This window comes from Mytilus trossulus, chromosome 14 (genome assembly GCF_036588685.1).
Source record: "Mytilus trossulus isolate FHL-02 chromosome 14, PNRI_Mtr1.1.1.hap1, whole genome shotgun sequence".
NCBI classification, from domain to species: Eukaryota; Metazoa; Mollusca; class Bivalvia; order Mytilida; family Mytilidae; genus Mytilus; species Mytilus trossulus.
The window spans coordinates 72,273,082-72,278,723 of record NC_086386.1 but is presented as its reverse complement, the minus strand read 5'-3'; positions in this window follow the sequence as shown (position 1 = coordinate 72,278,723).

The following is a 5,642-nucleotide window of genomic DNA, read 5'->3' as shown; positions in this document are numbered from 1 at the left end:
AAATATGCACTAGTGTACATGCTACAACATTACAGGTTCAAAACATGCGCAGACACAGAGGTAAATAAAAGGATTTCAGGAAAAAGGGGGTCATTTTAGAACTTTGTGCAATTCAATTTTATTATTTTATAAAATAGATATAGAAAGATGTGGTTTGAGTGCCAATGAGACAACTCTCCATCCAAATAACAATTATAAAAGTACACCTTTATAGTTCAACGTACGGCCTTCAACACGGAGCCTTGGCTCACATCGAACAACAAGTTATAAAGGGCCCTAAAATTACTAGATAGTGTTAAACCATTCAAACGGGAATACCAACGGTCTAATCTATATAAAAAGTCTGGTTCATAAGCGGTTTAATTTAGTTGTTCAGGCTCTTATTATTGAGTCCACGCTCAAAGAACTTGAAGAACAGTCAATTAGAGTAAGGTAAACCTTTTAAATGGTACCACAAGTTATATTTCATCTCAATTATTGTGGATTGACAATTTTCATGTGTTATCATTTATCTAAGATTTCTTGAGTATAAGTGTACCTTGTATTAAAATGATTAAGGATCAATCCACAAAAAAAATGCTATTATAAGAACTCATATGGACCATTTTAGCTTATCGTTCTTTTTTCGGTTTATTTCAGATTCCCATACAACTGACAAAAGGGGGGATTACAAAACCCGTGAATGGCAAGAAACTGAAACTGGAAAGTAGAATGTAGAAAAACTCAACTGTATAGATATATGATACAAGTTGAGAGGATATATGTGTGACAATATACAATTAGTTCCATACAGTAATTAACAATGCCTTCCGTTTTATTTAAAAACTGTACATAATTATACTGGTTTGAAATTGGCTTATTAGAACTATAAATGTCTCTGTAAATTCTCAAAAACTGTTTTATGTTCAAACGATCGTTGTTGTTTTTGGTTGTTGGCGTGTAATTAATTTTATTGATAGTAAGTGATTTGTAAAGTTGATGTGTCGGTTTTGGTTTGTGACTCGGATTTGATTTTGCTTAATCGATTTATGACTTTTATCATGACTTTTATAACTAATGCTGGGAACAAATTACATTCGTGTAGTCCTAAATAAAGGCAACCATATACCGCTGTTCAATAAAACTAGATGTTCTAAAGAGCCAATGTCAGTCACCTATGTATAATATTTTATGTCCATTGTGGACTATTGTTTACAGTTTCTCTCTATCTTATTTAGTAAATGTCAAAACAGCAAACAAATGATAAAGATCGTCATTGAAGGACAGTGACTTTCATAAGGAGCCTACCTGATCTTGAAGATTTCGTCTTCCTGGTCATTTTTACAGTTTAAAGATTCTCTCTATCTATTATATATTTCAAGATAACGGGCAAAAATGTAAACGAAGAAGTAAATTTCAAACAAAAAGGGGTTAAACTCATTCCTTCGCCGAAGTGGGGACCAAAAAAAATTGTAAACAAATTCAACTAAAGTCAAATTTAGCAGATAGTCAAAGATATTGTAATCATTCCATGTTTAAGCTACTGATCTAAATGATCATGGTGAGTTATTTATTAAAAAGCCAAGTTTTTTTATCATCTCATTTAGACCTACACAATGACAGCTCCTGTTTCCATGCTAATATATTCATTTTTAAGATATCATTCCTTCAAACCATGCTCTGTGCTCATTTTAACATGTGTAGGTATCATATTTGTCAATATTTTAATAACCATGTTAAAATGAACCAGAGCATGGCATAATAGAATTATTTCGGTTCTAATAGGAATAGTTTGAACTTTTTTTACTCTGAAGCAGACATATAATACACGCTCTAAATGTCGCCAAATTTGATTTTAAAGCGCACCAAAAAGTATAAGAATTGGACAGTTTAACAATAAATAAAGACCAGACACATTTAAACTTACTTCTATAATTTTTTTATTTAATTTCCCAGCTAGCAACACCAACAAAAATGTCCTATTTGATCTCCAGCTTTGTTCAAAATTTACCTAACGTTGCATTTCAATTGTGTCGTCAAACCCGTGCAGCCCATGTTTTATTGGAATTAGAACATGGCTTTGTTTCCAAAGTCAAAGAAGAACGTCATATTAGAATCAATCATACAAAGATAAACATGATAAAACATTTATAGTGTTTGCAGTACAATTTAATACAAAATCAAAATTCAAACATAATTATGCTGAAAAGGAAAACAAAATTAAGTATGTATAAATATACAATCGACCTCGTTTCAGGAAGTTCCACTTCAAAATGCAATAAGTTCAACAACAGAAATCACAAACACATACACAGAATCAACCGCACAACATGACAAAAGATTTATATTATATACAAGTCATTTGATCATTTCTCCATTCAAACATAGAAAATGTCTTTCAACTTTCAAACAGAAGTGTACATAATATTCATAATATTTTTCCTCATTCATGCAAATGGCCTTCATACATTTCTCCTCTTTGCTCTCAGAGTGGAGTGGCTGATCCAAAGAAAACACCAGATGGCACCACTGTGACGTTCAGATATTGCTGAGGTTTGAATGATCCTACAACAGTTCCTGTAAAAACCTCTGTGATGATATATCCACCAGGGCTCGTTAATCCGAGGTCTGAACACAACATTTTAACCTGAAACGAAAGGCACTGCCACATTACAGTTTTCAGTCATGCATACATGATAGAAGGAATTATCATGTACATTCAGTTGTAATGTAAAAGAGTTTTTCCATTTATATATTGTCTGTCTTTCTCTCTTTTTACATTATGCCAATCATTTCGAGGGTATCACCAGCCCAGTAGTCAACACTTCGGTGTTGACATGAATAGCTATAATGTGGTCATTTTTATAAATTTCCTGTTTACAAAACTTTGAATTTACCAATAAAACTAAGGATTTTCTTATCCCAGGCATAGATTACCTTAGCCGTATTTGGCAAAACTTTTTGGAATTTTGAATCATCAATGCTCTTCAACTTTGTATTTGTTTGGCTTTATAAATATTTTAATATGAGCGTCACTGATGAGTCTTGGGTAGACTAAACTCGTGTCTGGCGTACTAAATTATAATCCTGGTACCTTTGATAACTATAATCTCTGCATTTGGAATAAAATTGTGATAATCAGCAAGTATTAAAAAAAAATTTGAACCACTTCAGCTCTTATAACGAACAGTTAGTGCTACAATCTAATATTTACATTTAGATACCTTGGCTAAAAAGATACAGTTGGGATTTGGATCCCGCTAACATGTTTAACCCCGCAACAGTATTTATGTTTGTGCCTGTCCCAAGTCAAGAGCCTGTAATTCAGTGGTTGTTGTTTGTTTATATGTTACATATTTGTTTTTCGTTCATTTTTTTTTATGCAGATAGGCCGTTAGTTTTCTCGTTTGAATTGTTTTACATTGTCATACCGGGACCTGTAATAGCTGACTATGCGGTATGGGCTTTGTTCGTGGTTGAAGACCGTACGGTGACCTATAGTTGTTAATGTCAGTTTCATTTTGGTCTCTAGAGGATAGTTGTCTCATTGGCAATCATACCACATTTTGTTTTTTATAAGTACTTAATACTTCATATGCAGACACTAATTTCAAATTACCACAGAGAAATTGAAAGTTCAAACAACATGAACAACGAATGAAAATCGAAACAATTTATTTTGTTTTCAATTCAAGATCTACTTTAGTCTTAAATTATGAAGCATCTGACATACAAAATAAAACTGTTTGTCCTCCAAATCTCTCGTCTTACTAATGACATGATTGTGTTTTTAATTTACGCATATTTCAAGATTATGTAAAGAAGAGATATGAAAGATACCGTAACGGATTTTTGACATGTCATGGTTAATAAAGAAAACAGATCAGAGCAAACAACTGTTTAGCAAACACAACATAGAAATCCAAAGACTGAGCAACACGAACTAGGTTAAAGCTTAGGTGCTACAGAAGAGTAAGCAGATCCTACTCTTAATAATATATGCTTTGAAGTGTAACCATATATAGGATTCAAAACCAATATATCACGCGTTAGATATGATTGCTTTTACCGACTTTATACTGAACCCTTTTTTAACTAGTCTATTGTTCGTAAAGTTTACTTCTCTGTCAGGAGTGTTTCTTGCATTCATTGGTACTGTATTCCTGTCAACTTTGAGCGGTAATATTTAACATTATCATATTATTGAGAAGTTAAGCTAGCCATACAACCAGGTTCAACTCACTATTTTTTTTCTTAAAATGTCCTGTAACAAGTGAGGAATGTAGCAATTGTTATCAAATAGTTCGTTTCTATGTATGTTGCTGTTTGTTTTTGTAGCAGTTCAGTTTTTCTGTTAATCTGTTGTTTTCCTTTTATAGTTGATGTGTTTTCCTTGCTTTTGATTTATAATCCAGATGTGTTTCAGTTAAATTGATTAACTTCTATTTAACAGCAGTATACTACTATTGCCTTTCATTACTTACTTAAGCTCCTGCTCCTCCTTCTCCAGTATTCAGAATGCTAAAAGCCACTGATCCTTTCTGCATGATTGGTCGTTTCAATACTTGCATATTCTTTGTCTATATTAAGTATATACAAATAGCATGTCAAAACAAAACAAACACAGTATGGTTAAAATGCAGATGTAATAGTTAGAAGACACACAAACAATTACAAACATGTCATATATTATATTTACATTTTGTGTTTCTGCAAAACATTCGTAAGACATGTATCATATATGTTATGATGGTATGATACTAAACTCCTAACGGGAAGGATTGTGCCTGATGTTCATATGATGAAATCATAATCTTTCAGTCAGTTTAATTGAAGTCTGGAGCTGGCATGTCAGTTAACTGCTAGTAGTCTGTTGTTATTTATGTATTATTGTCATTTTGTTTATTTTCTTTGGTTACATCTTCTGACATCAGACTCGGACTTCTCTTGAACTGAATTTTAATGTGCGTATTGTTATGCGTTTATTTTTCTACATTGGTTAGAGGTATAGGGGGAGGGTTGAGATCTCACAAACATGTTTAAACCCGCCGCATTTTTGCGCCTGTCCCAAGTCAGGAGCCTCTGGCCTTTGTTAGTCTTGTATTATTTTTATATTAGTTTCTTGTGTACAATTTGGAAATTTGTATGGCGTTCATTTTCACTGAACTAGTATATATTTGTTAAGGGGCCAGCTGAAGGACGCCTCCGGGTGCGGGAATTTCTCGCTACATTGAAGACCTGTTGGTGACCTTCTGCTGTTGTTTTTTATTTGGTCGGGTTGTTGTCTCTTTGACACATTCCCCATTTCCATTCTCAATTTTATCTTCTTGTTTACAAATCTTATATTTTTTCTCAATACTACAGAGTTTCTGCACAAGGCAATATATGTTATATTAATTTTAGGTTTTGGGTCCTAGATACACCGGGAAAATTGCAACATATGTTTTTATATGTTTTCAAAACATATGAAAAACATACGAAAATCATATGTTTTTCATATGTTTAGGACAAACATATGATAAACATATGTTTACAATCATATGTTTACAAAATGTATATATGTTTTGAAACATATGAAAACATATGTAAGCAAACATATGTTTTCATATGTTTTATGACATATGTAAACATATGTTTGTAAACATATGAAAAACATATGATTT